Source organism: Macadamia integrifolia, unplaced genomic scaffold, assembly GCF_013358625.1.
Source record: "Macadamia integrifolia cultivar HAES 741 unplaced genomic scaffold, SCU_Mint_v3 scaffold482, whole genome shotgun sequence".
NCBI lineage: Eukaryota > Viridiplantae > Streptophyta > Magnoliopsida > Proteales > Proteaceae > Macadamia > Macadamia integrifolia.
The window spans coordinates 166,647-183,748 of NW_024870463.1; the positions used below are offsets into that span (position 1 = coordinate 166,647).

General features: G+C 38.7%; 1 non-coding gene across 1 annotated transcript; it reads right to left on the bottom strand.

Annotated features, from left to right (window-relative positions):
* Positions 1-5,574: 5,574 nt before the first annotated feature.
* Positions 5,575-5,681, bottom strand: LOC122068925. The gene has a single exon (XR_006137297.1). It is a non-coding gene; the product is annotated as a small nucleolar RNA R71 (small nucleolar RNA).
* Between the last annotated feature and the right edge of the window lie 11,421 nt (positions 5,682-17,102).

Below are 17,102 nucleotides of genomic sequence, written 5' to 3' on the forward strand. Positions count from 1 at the left end.
TGGTGGCAAACATGTCAAGTCATCTAAAAATACATCGAGAAATTCCCTCACCACATCTAGCCCAGTCCATGGCCTAATCTCTACCTCAGTATCCATCACAGATGCTAAGCAGCCTTGGCATCCCTTATCCAATAGCTTCTTCATTTGGAGTGTAGATATGATAATTTTCTTGGGTTTCTTGGGATTATCCCCTTGGAACACAAACTCATCATCATCATGAGGTCTGAAAATGATAGCCTTCTCTGCATATAGCACACTGGCTCTATATGTAGACAACCAGTCTATTCTTGAAGTCGATCATATCCAACTCGATCAAGTGAGCATTCAACTCATGATCATCTATGGTCACTGGATAAGGCTCATAAACATAGTTTAAACCCACTATACTTCTTGAAGCGGTGCTCACAGCCAAATATTAAGTCAGTCCCTTAGGTGGAATTCCCATATTCTTCGTAAATGCAGGTGACACGAACGAATGTGAGGCCCTTGAGTCAAATAACACATGTGCAGGCAATAATGATATCAATAATGTACCTGTCACTACACCGGGTGCAACCTTAGCAACTTCTGCAGTCATAGCAAACACTCTGTCCTATGGTCTCTGGCCCTGTAGGGGCTATGCTGGCCTAGGGGCTAAATATGTCTGCTAGGGCCTAGGTGGCATAGTGTAGGGTGCATCACCTGGCCTTCGGTGGGGGGCAGGTCCTCACCATGTTGCTTGGATGATCACAATAAAAACATCTCGGGCCCAATCCCAAAGACTGTGATACTGCACTAGATTAGGAGGATTGGGAAGTCTAACTAGCATCAGGCCTCCTAAACTGCACTGGAGTTGGTTTGACGTAAGACACTCGAAAAGGTTTGCTACCTCCTCTAGAATCAGTAGATCCCATTGGCCTCTTTCCTATTCCTTGCTGAGCTGTGTAGTTATCCCTATGCTGGTCTTCAATAGACTTGGCCACTTGGACCACCTCAGCATAGGTTTGTAGTTTTAACCCCACAATGGTTGACCCAATACCTGACCTCAACCCTTTCTCAAACTTCTTTGCTTTGGCTCTATCACCTCTGAGATGCCCAGGAGTAAAATGGAATAGCTCCTCGAAGCGTTGCTAATATTCGAGCATAGACTGGGAACCTTAAACCAACTGAGAGAACTCACTCTCTCTCCTATCCCAGAAACTTTCCAAAAAATAGTTCTCAAAGAAGGCCCCTTTGAAGTCTTACCAAGTAGGGTTCGGGTTACTAGCCCTTAGAATAGGCTCAGTGGCACTCCACCAATCATCTGCTTCATTCTGTAACTGATAGCCCACACATAAAATTTTTTTCTCATCGATGTAGCCCATTAGTCTAAAAACCTTCTCCATTCCATCAATCCATCTTGATGGATATAATGGGTCTTGCCCCACCTTGGAGAAACATAGGGGCCTAAGCCGTTGAAACTTCTCCATCATCTTTGTCAAGTCTGTCCAACCCTCTATATGGACTTGAGCTTATTCTGGCATCGGATCTTGCACATGCTCATGCACTTGTGCCCCACCAGATGTTTGAAGGGTAGCCGATCCAACGGGGATTGGAAAGGGTGCCAATGGAGTAGGAGGTGCGGGCGGTGCATTGCGGGCTTCCATTGCTACTTGGATTCTATTATCGATCCCAGCCATAAACTGATTTTGTCTTTCTTCCACTTCCTGCATCATGTTATTCATGATGGATGCCACATCCTGAGCCGTAAGTACAGGCGGGGTCGGGGGTGTATTACGGGTTCTACCCCGATTCCGTGTAGGGGAAGCGGGAGGTGACAAGTGTGATTGGGATCAGAATCGGGATTTGGTGTTTCGGCACGACATGATTCCTGTGAAGGAATCCGATTAGTACACATGCATAAACAAGGTTGCATGTAATTGGAACACACATACACAGTGGGTCCCACATGTATACCACAATCAAAATTAGGGTTAGGGCATGTATAAGTGGGATCCACACATATTAAGATCCGATCACGCACACATCCCAAAGTGGCACACCATCAAGGACCCAAACAAAAACATAGGTTTAAAAATTTAACATAATTTATTTTTTAATTGAATCCACTAGAAACAGGGAGTTAAACCACCAAAAATATGGATTAACCCACCAAAAATATTAGTGGTATTTCTAATGAGCAAAACAGAGGCTAAAACCAATTTTTCCTTCCACCAGAAACAGGCATAGGAAGCATGCCCAGTGTTTCGGGTGACTTGTTTCCGATGGCACCAAATTGGCCATAAATAGGCTCGAGCCTTAGGTTATTCACACAAAACCCTATTTTCTCTTGTGAGAAAGGTGTGGAAACAACCAAGAAGCCTTTTGCTACCCATTCCCTACCTTCTTCATGCTATTTCACAATCGATTGGAGCCGCATTTGCATCTAAGGTATGTTTTCTCTCTCTGAAACCTAGTTTTTATGATTTTATTCTCTGTGACCTTTGCATACAACCATTTAACTAGGTTTTCCATTCCAAATCCTTAGGGATCATATTGCAACAATGTTTGGACGCCGTGTATGTACCTGACGTGCTCTTATACAAGAGGAGCAAGATGTCACCGAGCAATTCAACCCAATCCTAATCCGCTCTGTGGTTAAGCGAGAGCATTGGGAGTTCTTTGAGCACTGCAACGTCGACTTAGGAGTCTATGTGAGGACCAATGACTTCCATGCGTTCCGTCTTCATCAACGGTTTGAGGAGATCGGATGGTACCGCATCCTAAAACCCAACCGATACTACTACCCCATTGTTGAGCACATTTTTGTGAGAAATCTGGTGTAGTAAAACATGCATTTTACATATTTAGAATGGAGCTATCTTAGGTTTTACTCTCTTTTTACAGGTTTTATATTTTCAAGGCCTTAAGGACTATCAAGCGCTATATCTCTAATTTTACACGTAAAGAGGTCCTATTTCTTTTCATGATTACGAAGAGGATGAAATTCTGAGCAAGATGGATATGTTCAATTACAAGTACACATTCATTTGGTCAACCATATAAATGATTATTCTTTTTGGGCTAGAAAAAGAATAATGGATCAGAACTGAACCGAGATGCAGAACCAGCCCATCTGCAGTTGTCCCAAGGGTATAAGGAATATTCCAAATACCAACAAGGATCAATGGACCACATTCTTAAGTGATTGAAGATTAATTTTTTGTAACAACAACTACCTAGAGTAGTTGGTGAGTTGTGATGTGCAAAATCCCTTGCTTATTAGGAGGTCTCAAGTTCGAACCTCTTAGCTGCCATTTTGTTGAGGTTTTTTTTAGAATATTTTCTCTCTCCTACTCATCACTTAAAGGAGGTTGGCCAAGATGGTTGTATGCAAGTTTCAAGAAGAGAAAGAGAAAATAAAGAAAAAATAGGAAAGAAGAAAAAAAAAAAAGAAAAGACAAGGGCATGGATGGAATTTTCCATTAAAATAGAATATTGTCCAAATCCAAGCAAGAAAAATTGGCCAAAGGGGGTTTCTTGTGCAAGAAGAGAGAGAAAAATAGAAAAAGGGAGAAAAAATAGGAAAAATAAGGAAAGAAAAATCATGGGAGATCTCTCTCCACATGTTTTATCTCTTCTCTCTCCTCCACTTCATCAACATGATTAAAAAAAAATCTTTTTTTTTTAGAAGCTAAAATCGTTGGCTTCCCTCCCCCATTCTCTATATAATATAATTAACACAAGGGGAGGAGGCACTTTATTCTTCTTCTAGGGTTTTTTCTTAGTTGCTCTATCTCTTTCTCTAGCTCTAGTTCTAGGTTTATGCTTTAAACACATTTGTAAGTTCTTTTTATTCAATTAATGCAAGCAATTTTTTTTATTCAGTCTTTTATTTTTATTGTTTAAAAAGTTGAAATTGTAATTTTCAAGTTCTAGTTCTAGGCTTAGTTCTAGGTGACAAGAACAAGCTATGAAGTATGTCTTTTAAGTTCAATATTTCTTTCTTCGGATTTGTTCTCTCTAGTACTAGAAATTTCAGATTTGGTTTATTCCAGATCGAGTTTTTAATACTGGTAGTATCTCAATCGATCAAGTTTTTAGTTCAAGGATTGAAGTTCAATTAAGTAGGCTCCTTCAGTAGGCTTCTCTCCCCCCTCTCATTCCCTCTTCTGACTACCCTTTCTTTCTTAATTTAGTATTTTAATTTCAGTCGTTACATTATTACTATCCCTTTCCCCCAAGGTTCATGGCTAGTGTATGCGTTGGCTTTGCCCCTCCTAGCCATAGACCCATCATTTTATTGTTTTTATTTTAATTGTCTCCATTTCCCTAAAGCCAAGTAGAGTAACCCTTATAAGACTGACTCTCTAGTTAAGTAGGGAAGCTCATATTATGATGCATCCCTCGGGCTAAATAGAGAAACCTACATGTGAGTCTCTCTCTAGCTTTATCCCCTTTCTTTTACTTTATTTTTATTTTAACATTTTTTTTCTTCATTGCTTTTTAATTGCGTGGGATGTTTATTTTCATCTATTTATTTATTAATTTTAATTGCGTGGCTTACGTATTTAAATTCTTAGATGATGAACGGTTAGGATGTTATTTTAGATACATATGTTTAGGACGGTAATTAGAATTAGATCACAACCATTAATCGGTTCACTTTCGCATTATTAAAAGAAGTAAAAAAATAAAGTGATTGCTCTCCCTGTGTTCGACCCGTAGCTACACTGATCCGTACGCTTGTGGTTACATTTTAAAATCTCAAACAAGTTTGGCGCCGTTGTTGGAGAGACAGTTCCATGTTATTTTTTGCTTTCTTTTGGTAAATCAGAGTGCTCTGTTTGCTTTGTTTTGTTTTTTCTTTTCTTTTATTGAATCCCTGAGAAGAACAACTTTCAATAATAGTTGTATCGGTGGAGGTCGCCATGCTTCACAGTATGATAAAGATAGGTTTCGCCCTATAGCAGTACCATAGGAATTGACCTGAGCAATCCCGGATCCCTGCCGGTAAGCTCCCAAAAATTAAAAAAAAATCAAAAATAATCAAAAAAATCATAAAAAAAAAGTTTTGCTATCCATTCTTTTGTGCTTGTCTTATTCTAGTTGTGGGTAGTTTTTTGTTGCATGTGTGTTAGGTGAGTACGTAATACTAAGAATCGGTTAGAAAGAAGAGATCCAATAAGTAGTGATCCTATATGTTTGCTCTCTTTAAAACCTTTCAATATGGGAGATTAACATTAAAACCCTTCACCTAAATCTCTAAAAGATAGGTTCTACCCTGCTAGAACAGCCCAAACTTCCTGCATAGTTCTACCACAAGCCCAGGGTAATGATTTTAAACTCAAATCTCAATACATCACTATGTTGCCCCACTTCCGTGGGTTGACTTCTGAGGATGCATACCTATTTCTAAGGGAATTTAAAGAGATATGTGTTCTAATTAAGATCCAACAGTTTTTTGATGATGCTGTTAAGCTTAGGTTTATCACTTTTGTATTAAAAGACCAAGCTAAGAAGTGGTTGTATGGGTTACCCATAAATTTCATAACCTCATAGGAATAGTTCACAGTTGTCTTCCTTAAGAAGTTTTTCCCAACTCATAAGACAAATAAGCTTGGAAGTGATATCCTTCAGTTTAGGCAAAAGCCTAGTGAGTCTTTTTCCAAACTTATGGAGAGATTCAAGGATCTACTCTAGGAATGCCCTCACCATGGCCTAGACTTATGGAATTTATGTCAAATAATTTATGAGGGTTTTGATTACCGGACTAAACAAATGATAGAGTCAATGTGCCCTGAGGGATTCACATCCTTTACAGATGAAGGAAAGGCATGGGAATTCTTACTTGACTTAGCTGACAAAACCCATGAGTGAGAATCAATCCATGAGAGTGAAAGAACTATAGGAGAAAAAGGATATTTTATGGATGAGATAGTAGCCAAGGAAGCCCATTTGGATATCCTAATCAAGAGGATTGAGGCTATTATTCCTAGAAAGCCATCATCAGTCAATTTGGTTAAGATTTTTTGCTTGGTGTCAGTCCCCTAAACATGTCATAGAAGAATGCCCAACACCTCTGGGGGCACTTCTAATGATAGTGTTAATGCCTTATACCAGAATAATCCATATAGTAACACCTATAATCCAAGATGGAGAAATCACCCAAATTTCTCTTGGAATCAGGGCAACAAGCAGGGCCTTCCAATTTTCATAATCAAGTTCAACCTGGACCCCAAAGGCCCCCTTTGCACAATAATATTTTTTCCAAAATACTTTTCCTAAGTCAAATGTAGGACCTCAAGATAGTTTTCCTAGGGCCCCTCTCCTATCATTTTATCAGCAACCCCCTGGGTTTACCAACACTGGAGAGACAAGTAGAATAAGTGACTTGAAAAAAATATGACCCTCCTCATGACAAGCCATCAAAATTTTATGAGAGAACTCACCAAAGTGAGAGGGAGAAAGGAACTTTACCCAGTTAACCAGAGCCTAACCCTAGGCATCATCAGCCTATTAGTTCACAAGCACCAACTAATGCACCACTGAATATAGTACAAGGTCAGACCCAATAAGGGCCCTCTAACCAATGTAATGTTGTTTATGCCCTTAGGAGTGGTAGAGAGTACCAACAGAATGTTCGTAAATCTTTCCCATCTATTACTCCTGTTAACTCTCCTTCAGTTGAGGACACAAGTGTGCCTCTTGTTCCAGGTTCGTCTAATGAACCTAAAGATTCTTTTAAATTAAAGATGATTTGGTTGAGGAAACCAAAAATGATTCTTCTGAAAAAGGGCAAATCCCTAACAGTCCTTATGTTCCTCCTATCCCATTTCCTAATCACTTGTTAAACAAAAAGAAGATTGCTTCCATGGATAAAATTTTAGAAGTCTTCAAAAAGGTGAAAGTGAACATCCCTCTTTTGGATGCCATATCTAGATCTCCGCCTATGCAAAGGTACTGAAAGATTTGTGTACTCACAAACGTGTCACTAGTGTGCCCAAAAAAAAGTTCTTGGCAGGTAACATTAGTTCCATAATTACTCAGCCTATAACAGCCAAGTATAAGGATCCAGGGAGCCCTACCATATCTTGTGTCATAGGCACTTCTACATTGAGCATGCTTACTTGACCTTGGTGTAAGTGTGAATCTTTTACCTTACCATGTGTACAAACAACTAGGATTAGGAGAATTGAAAGCCACTGAAACTACTCTTCAGTTGGTAGATAGGTCTGTTAAGATTCCTAAAGGGATGGTTGAGGATGTCTTACTAAAGGTGGAGAAATTTATTTTCCCTGTTGATTTCATTGTGTTAGATACCAAGCCCTTATCAACCAAGGATGAGATCCTAACAATTCTAGGAAGACCATTCTTGGCTACCAGTAATGCATTAATCAACTGCAAAAATAGTTTCCTAAGGTTATCTTTTGGTAATCAAACTATTGAGTTTAACCTATTTAGGATAGGCAAGCAACCACATATGGAAGAAGAGATCAATATGCTTGAGGATTTCTAGATTTTTCTGATGATTTAATTACCAACTTTGATATTGATTTTGATTCAGAATTCCAAGAGTATATGGATGAGTTGGATGATGATAGTAAAAATTTATTTTCTGAAGTCTTGAGTCTTCACACATCTATGGAGCCCTTAGGACCCCTTTCCAATTCCATTCCCAAACCTTTCATGGTTGAGCCTCCTAAGCTAGATCTTAAGGAGTTACCATCTAATTTGAAGTATGCTTTCCTAGGGCCTGACCAGACTCTTCCTGTAATAATTTCTTCAAATTTGACTTCTAGCCAGGAAGAGGAGTTACTTAAAGTGTTATAAGATAATAAGGAAGCCTTAGGTTGGACCATGACTGATATCAAGGGTATAAGCCCTTTTATTGTGCAACATCATATACATCTTATGGACAATTCCAAACCATCTGCGAAACCCCAAAGAAGAGAAAAACCAGTGATGATGGAAGCCATTAAGAAAGAGATCCTAAAGTGCTTGGATCATGGAATAATTTATCCTATTTCTGACAGCCAATGGGTAATCCCAGTTCATATAGTGCCTAAGAAGTCTGGGGTGACTATAGTTCTCAATGCCAATAATGAACTAATTCCAACCTGTGTCCAATCAGGGTGGAGAGTGTGCATAAACTGCAAGAAACTTAATATGGCAACCTGGAAGGACCACTTTCCATTGCCATTCATTGACCAAATGTTAAAGAGGCTAGCTGGACCTGAATACTATTATTTTTTTGATGGATATTTTGGTATAACCAGATACCAATTACTTTAGAGGACCAATATAAGACCACTTTTCTTACAGGCGTATGCCCTTTGGGCTTTGTAATGCCCTTGCTATGTTCCAACGATGCATGATGAGCATCTTTTCTGACATGGTCAAAAAATTCTTAAAAGTATTTATGGATGACATTTCAATTCATGGGAATTTTTATTCTGAATGTCTTCATCATCTTTTCCTAGTTTTGAAAAGGTGAACATCTAAGAATTTGGTTTTGAATTGGGAGAAATGTCATTTTATGGTTAAATCTGGTATTATTTTAGGCCATGTAATATCCAAGGAGGGAATTAAGATAGATAGAGCCAAAGTGGATTTAATTGATAATTTATCACCTTCTCAATCTGTTAAGGACACTCGATCTTTTCTAGGGCATGTGGGCTTCTACAGAAGGTTTATTAAGAACTTTAGTTAGTTAGCTTGACCTCTCACTTTATTACTTGCCAAAGATCAAACTTTTGAGTTTTCTAAAGAGTGCCTAGAATCCTTCAAACAACTTAAGAATGAGTTGACCAATGCACCCATTGTTTAACCACCTGTTTAGACTGAACATTTTGAACTGATGTGTGATGCTTCGGATTTTGTCATAGGAGTGGTTTTGGGTCAAAGGATTAATAAGTTACCCACTGTCATTTACTATGCTAGTAGGACCTTAAATGATGTACAATTCAATTATACAACCACTGAAAATGAATTTTTAGCTATTGTGTTTGCATTAAAAAAATTTCGGTCTTACTTAGTTGGTTCACATGTAATGGTGTATAGTGATCATTCTGCTCTTAGATACCTAGTTCAGAAGAAGGATGCCAAAGCCCATCTCATTAGGTAGGTTTTACTTTTGTAAGAGTTTGATTTAGAAATTAGGGATAAGAAAGGAGTTGAAAACCTAGTTGCAGAGCATTTATCTCAACTTCCCAATTTCTTGACTGTCGATTCTCCAGTCAACAAGAACTTTCCAAATGAACAGTTATTTGCAGTGTCCAGCGAACCATAGTTTGCTAACATTGTCAACTTCTTAGTTTCAGGTGTGACTCTAGATCACTGGTCCACACAAGATAAGTATAGGTTTCATTCCCAAGTTAAGCACTTTTTCTGGGATGATCCTTATTTGTTTAAGATATGTCCAGATCGAATTATCCGACAATATGTTCCTGATCATGAGCAACATTCTATTCTCTCTTTTTGCCATGATTATGCATGTGGTGGACACTTTGGACCTAAGAAGACTATCGCAAAGGTTCTCCAATGAGGATTTTATTGGCCCACTCTTTTTAGAGATGCTTTTGATTTTTACAAGGCTTGTCCCATCTGCCAGTCTTATGGTCGTATCAATAAGAGGAACATGATGCCCCTCAACCCTATTTTGCTAGTTGAGATATTTGATATATGGGGTATCGATTTCATGGGACCATTCCCTAATTCCTTTGGAAATTTGTACATACTTTTGGCTATTGATTATGTTTCTAAATGGATAGAGGCCATACCTTATAAATCTAATGACCACAAAGTGGCAGTCCAGTTTCTCAAAGAGAACATTTTTTCTCGCTTTGGTGCACCATGTGCAATAATTAGTGATAGGATACTCATTTTTGTAATTGAACTTTTGAGGCCTTAATGAAAAAGTATGGGATCACCTATAAGTTATTTACCCCTAATCACCCCCAAACTAGTGGCCAAGTGGAGGTATCTAATAGGCAGATCAAATAAATTTTGGAGAAAACTATTAATCCTAACCGTAAGGATTGGTCCCTTAGGCTCATTGATGCCTTGTGGGCCCATTAGACTGCATTCAAGACCGGCCTTGGTCAGTCTCCCTACCATTTGGTGTATGGGAAAGCTTATCACTTACCAGTTGAGTTAGAGCATAAGGCCTTTTGGGCCATTAAGAAGCTCAACTTTGATTTGTCTGATGCGGGAATTCATCGTAGGCTCTAACAATCTGAGTTGGAGGAACTTAGGAATGATGCCTATAAAAGTTCTAGGATTTACAAGGAAAAGACTAAATCTTTCCATGATAAGCACATTCTGCATAAATCTTTTACAATTGATGATAAGGTTTATTGTACAACTCTCGATTGTATATTTTCCCTGGTAAGCTTAGATCCTGATGGGATGGACCGTTTATTGTCCATAATGTATATCTCTATAGGGTTGTGGAGATTCTGAATCTAGGAACAAGGATAATTTCGAAGGTTAATGGTCAGCGTTTGAAATCGTTCCTTGAGTTTCCTACTACTGGTAGTGAAGAGGTCATGGATCTCCATGAACCTCTTTACATTGATGAACTTTTAATCAGGTATGACCCCCTAGCATTGTCTTCGCTTTTAATTCTTTCTATGCATTAAGGACATTGCATGACTTAAGTGTGGGGGAGGAAAACCAATTTTTGCTTTTTTCACTTTGTTTTGTTTGTTTTTCTTTTTATTTTTTAGCTTGTTAAGGATGAAGTCCTACTTTGGCTTTTGCCTAATGATCATACCATTCGGTTGCTTGATGTATGAAAATAAAATTTTTGATTAAGGTACCCATTTTGAACGTATAAAAACCCTGTTGAGAAGAAAGAAACAAGCCTGTGTCTTGAGATGGGATTTTTTTCTGAAAAATAAGAGACCCTTGTTTTATGTTGTTGGACCAGATGTAAGTCTATGGGTTTCTTGTACTTTTGATTTGGAGTGGAGACATTCTTTTTAATTTGGCATGAGTTGACAGATGCACAATTTTAAATGAAGTGAGAAATGCTGTATAAAGAAGAATAAGAGTTGATTCCCTTGGAACTAGACAGGGCATTGCACCTCAGGAAGCGTGGTGTCTTTATCGAAATTCCTAGGGAGAAAACTTCTAAAAGAACTCTAACATCACTGTCTTTGAGGGCATAAGCAAAAAGCAAAGCTATATAGTAACTTAGGTGTCTGGTTTTTGCTCCACCATGTCACTCATGCCAAAAGTAGTGAAGAAGAATAGAGTTTATTAAGCGAAAAAAGGAGAAAAAAATGTGTAAATGTCATTAATGTTAGGTAACATATTTGGTAAAAAACACTCCAATGCCTTAGTCATTGTTCCCTATTTTATCACAAGTGGTTTTGCCTTAAGATAAAGATGTTTTGGAAGAGACGAAGTGAGTTCCAAATTAAGAAATATGCCAGTGCTTGGAATTGGTAAAGGGTAATAAAAGTTTAAGTGTTGGTGTCCCTTGTAAGAGAAATTATCTTTGCTCCGGATCTGTATGGCCCTTACCTTTAGTCAAGATTGGGATTTGTTTATTCTAAATTTTGGGTGTATATTCACTGCAAACACCCACGAGATATAACTCGTCCACTAGGGGTGACCTGGGGGTTTAAAGGCTTGTTGCACATGCTAAGTGCAACTGTGATTCTTACAAAAGTGAGTTAGGTTTTTTGTTTTTATTCTTTTTGTTTTGCTCGAGGACTAGCAAAGTCTAAGTGTGGGAGAATTCTATTAAGCACATTTATGTGTGAAATCTAGTGTAGTAAAACATGCATTTTACATATTTAGAATGGAGCTACATTCGGTTTTACTCTCTTTTTGTTGGTTTTATATTTTCAAGGCCTTAAGGATTATCAAACGCTATATCTCTAATTTTACACATAAAGAGGTCCTAATTCTTTTCATGGTTGTGAAGAGGATGAAATTCTGAGCAAGATGAAAGTGTTCAATTGCAAGTACACATTCATTTGGTCAATCGTACAAGTGATTATTCTTTTAAGGCCAGAAAAAGAATAATAGATCAGAACTGAACCGAGATGCATAACCAGCCCATCTGTAGTTGTCCCAAGGGTATAAGGAATATTTCAAATGCCAACAAGGATCAATGGACCACATCCTTAAGTGATTGAAGATTCATTTTTAGTAACAACAACTACCTAGCGTAATTAATTAGTTGTGGTGTGCAAATTCCCTTGCTTATTAGGAGATCTCAAGTTCGAACCTCTTAGCTGCCATTTTGTTGAGGTTTTTTTTAGAAGATTTTCTTTCCTATTCATCACTTAAAGGAGGTCGGCCAAGATGGTTGTACGCAAGTATGAAGAAGAGAGAGAGAAAATAAAGAAAAAATAGGAAAGAAGAAAAAAAAGAAAAAGAAAAGACAAGGGCATGGATGGAATTTTCCATTAAAATAGAATATTGTCCAAATCCAAGCAAGAAAAATGGGCCAAAGGGGGTTTCTTACACAAGAAGAGAGAAAAATAGAAAAGTGAGAAAAAATAGGAAAAAAAATGCAAGAAAAATCGTGGGAGATCTCTCTCCACACATTTTTTCTCTTCTCTCTCCTCCACTTCATTAACAAGATAAAAAAAAAATATTTTTTTTTAGAAGCTAAAATCGTTAGCTTCCCTCCCCCATTCTCTATATAATAGAATTAACACAATGGGAGGAGGCACTTTATTCTTATTCTAGGGTTTTTTCTTAGTTGCTCTATTTCTTTCTCTAGTTTTCTCTTTCTCTAGCTCTAGTTCTAGGTTTATGCTTTAAACGCTTTTGTAAGTTCTTTTTATTCAATTAATGCAAGCACTTTTTTTATTCATTCTTGTATTTTTATTGTTTAAACAATTGAAGTTGTAATTTTCAAGTTCTAGTTATAGGCTTAGTTCTAGGTGACAAGAACAAGCTATGAAGCATGTCTTTCAAGTTCAATTTTTTTTTTCTTCAGATTTGTTTTCTCTAGTGCTAGAAATTTCAGATTTGGTTTATTCCAGATCTGATTTTAAATACTGGTAGTATCTCAAATCGATCAAGTTTTCAGTTCAAGGGTTGAAGTTCAAGTAAGTAGGCTCCTTCAGTACTCTTCTCCATCCCCTCTCATTCCCTCTTCTGACTACCCTTTCTTTCTTAATTTAGGATTTTAATTTCAGTCATTACATTATTGCTGTGCCTTTCCCCCAAGGTTCATGGCTAGTGTATGTGTTGGCTTTACCCCTCCTAGCCATAGGCCCATCATTTTATTATTTTTATTTTAATTGTCTCCCTTTCCCTAAAGCCAAGTAGAGTAACCCTTGTAAGAGTGACTCTCTAGTAAAGTAGGGAAGCTTATATTATGTTGTATCCTTTGGGCTAAGTAGAGAAACCTACTTATGAGTCCCTTATTAGCTTTATCCCCTTTCTTTTACTAGATTTTTATTTCAGCATTTTTTTTTCTTCATTGCTTTTTAATTGCGTGGGATGTTTATTTTCAACTATTTATTTATTAATTTTAATTACGGGGCTTGCATATTTAAATTCTTAAATGACGAATGGTTATGACGTTATTTTAGATACATATATTTAGGACAGTAATTAGAGTTAGATCACAATCATTAATCAGTTCACTTTTACATTATTAAAAGAAGCAAAAAAATAAAGTGACTGCTCTCCCTATGTTCGACTCGTAGCTACACTGATCCGTATACTCGCGGTTACATTTTAAAATCTCAAACACCCACCCTGGTCAGGCTATTCTACTCTAACATGGAATGCGTGAACCTGGGTACCGAAGAGATGCAGATCACCTCCTATGTGAAGGGGGTGGAGATCTCCTTTGACATGGGGCAGTCAAAAAATATTTTGATGATCAGCAATGCCGGTGACCTAGTGTACTGCCCACCTCAGACTCTGGCATATGAATTCTAGAGTCCCGACACCTTCCTGGAGATCAATGACATGCTGACTAAGGAAGCCTAGGGATGGAACCATTTAGTCAACTATTTTACCACTCCAAAGGTTGTCTGCCGTGCAATTCAGTTGAATGTCTTTCCCACTTATGGACATTATAATAAGGAATCTACTCTGCAAGCCTATGTGACATACTTCGTGTACATGGGGCATAGATACGTCTGCCTTACCTCCTAATGTGAACATGGTAACTCGGTTTGAAAGGTAGGATCTCCGGGTAGGGAACCTATGCTACTGGAGGATATTGACCGACATCTTCTGCCGCTTTGGGGTGGACTTGGAGGGCAAGGCACACTTGGGTGAAGAGGTCACAGACTTCAACCAAGGCTCTTTGAGGAAGATGACCATAGATCTGAGGGAGGTGACACTTATCCTAGGAGAGGGTTAGTAGCCTATAGAGGTAGAGGGTGATGGTACCGGTGAGGCAGGAGGAGAAGCTACTGGGTTTGGTGGGGCTCCACCACCTGATCCCCAGGCTATGGGTTCTATGGTGGCTTCTATATCTAAGAGCACTAGGGGTGCGAGGCCTTATGGTCTCAATGACGTTATGGCCCAACTGGACAGCACTATATCACTGATGAGGAGTATGGACAGTCACCTCGAGAGCATAGATAGGACCTATTGTCTTATGGACAATAGAGTGCCCTCCCTAGAGGCACAGATGCAGGTGATGATCTACCATCTAGGTATCCCAGTGCCTCCTCTAAGAACGCATGGTCCGAATCAGGCTCAGGGTCAAGAACAGAACCAGCAGTAGCAGCAGCAGCAGCAGTAGTGGCATGCTTGCCACTATAGCTTTTAGGATTTTTGTTTTTATGTTTTATTTGAGTTTGATGTTTTAGGTTTAGTTGAACTTTTTCATTATGTCATATGCTTCAGTTGTTTAATTTCCTAGTCTTAGGCTAGTTAGGATTTCCTGCTTTCCATACTTTAATTTTTTAAAAAGTGTAAGTTGTGTATTCAAGTTCTTCATTATAATGAAATGGCTTTAACACCTATACTTGTCTCCTAATTGTGCAAATTCCATTATTGTTGTCTTGAGATTTTTATTAAATCCTAAATGCTCCAAAATCATGGTTTGGCTAAGATTGCGAGTCAAGGCAGAGCATCGTGCTCTGATACCATAGCTATCACACCCCACTCCTGGCAGACCCAACTTACCATTAGGAATACCAATGGTGTGAGTAAGACACGTACCTATCTGACAACCTACCAGGATCTCTGATAGTAGTACCTTAACATTTTCATAATCTCATATCACAAACTAGTATAAGCAACGAAATTAGAGTAAAATAGGGAAACATCTAATGGTAATATAATAGCAATAACCAAGTTATTCTGTTACATCTATCCATGACATATACTTATAACCACAAGAATATATATAATCCACAGCTATATCCAAAAATATCAAAATATGATATATAATCTCACGGTGCGGTGTAAGCACTGTGGTCGCAAGCACAGTTCTGGTCGTGCTCCTCTGCTTTTGGCATCCACCAGTTGCTCACACCGTACTCCGACCCAGAAGATACTGGATCACCCACCATCGGCACCACGATACCTGCATCATCATCTAAAAAGGGGTGTATACCTGGGGTGAGCTTTCCAACTCGCTCACTGAGGAGTGGGGTCAAGCACATCCAAGCAAGTCAATAGCAGTAGTAATTTATGATGTATGATTACGAAAATTAAACACATAGTCCATGATGCTCATGATGTAGTTCATTTGTTTATTATCCACCTAACAATACAAACTAAGTCTAGTAAATGCTACTACGGCGCATTAGGCTATATCCCTCATCTAAAAAATGACATTGACTATGCAGCGATACAAACTCTAGCCATGATTAGAAGCCTGCCAGTCCCGGTACGTGTCCATGGGTCACCTAGCAAACCCCTGATAATCCCCTCGTGGTAGTCATGGCATCGGTAACACATTGGCCCTACCCGATGAGTTTCTGCCTCCGGCAACAATCACATCATACCGCGGGAGTGGCACTTCGAAAAGACACATCAAACATACCACAATGGGTTATCCAACACCTCAACCCCTGTTGGCAAGGGTGCTTAGCATAGGGAGTGATACCTAACCACATGTATACTACATGCCTTCATAATGATATAGTTAGTATGGATTACACAATACTGGAGAGACCTCGGCCATAAAGTGTAATCCATCTCCAAATATAGTCCGAGTATACAACATCAGAGAGACCTTGGCCAAAAAGTGAAACCCGAGACTGTTTACCTAATCTAGCATACATATCACAGTTGAATATGGACTATGCAACACCGGCAAGACCTCGGCCACAAAGTGTATCCATTTCCAAATGTCTAGGGTACACGATACCAGTGAGACCTTGGCCACAAAGTGTAACCCACGACTACAACTAACTCTAATGCACATAATCAATGTATGAATGCAACATACATATGGCAATCATGGCACCGGTACCACCTCAACAACGTTGGATTTTGTCACACACACACACACACACACACATCCAGCATACATACGGCGATCACGGTCCTGGTACCACCTTAGCCACATCGGATCCCATCATACATTCCATACAGTTCATATCATGATTGTGAAATGAAAATTTCAATTAAACATATAATTTTAAGTATGTGAGCAATTTAATAAATAATAAACATTTCAAAAATAAACATAGTCCATCCCTCACCTGTTTTACGACCGATTGTGTTTGGGTTCAAGTATGACCACTGATCGATCAATTCAATTTCGATTTCAAGGCATGTACACATCACTATCCTAGACACAAAGGAATTGTACATTATTACGTGTCAAAAACATCAGGAGGGACCCACACAGGTCACCCCCAAAGGCTACAGACACAGTTCTTAGGTGACAGTACTGTCATCGAAAACTGGGCATTTTCACTAGAAATATCAGTCCTGTTTTTGATGGAGGTGATGGAGAGCACATTAGGCTCATTTTTCCACCGAAAACAACTACAGTGCTTCCTATGCCATATTTCTGGTGGACACAGAAAGGTCCAACTTGAATTTGGGCTTTCCAGCTCGGGCCCGACTACTTGGATTTATTCCATAGAGTTTGTAGGGAATGTTTCTAGCATCATTCTAAGCTAAGAAAATTCCATTTCCACCTAGCCATTTGGGAGATACGTCGATCGAATGATCAAAATCCTAGTTGG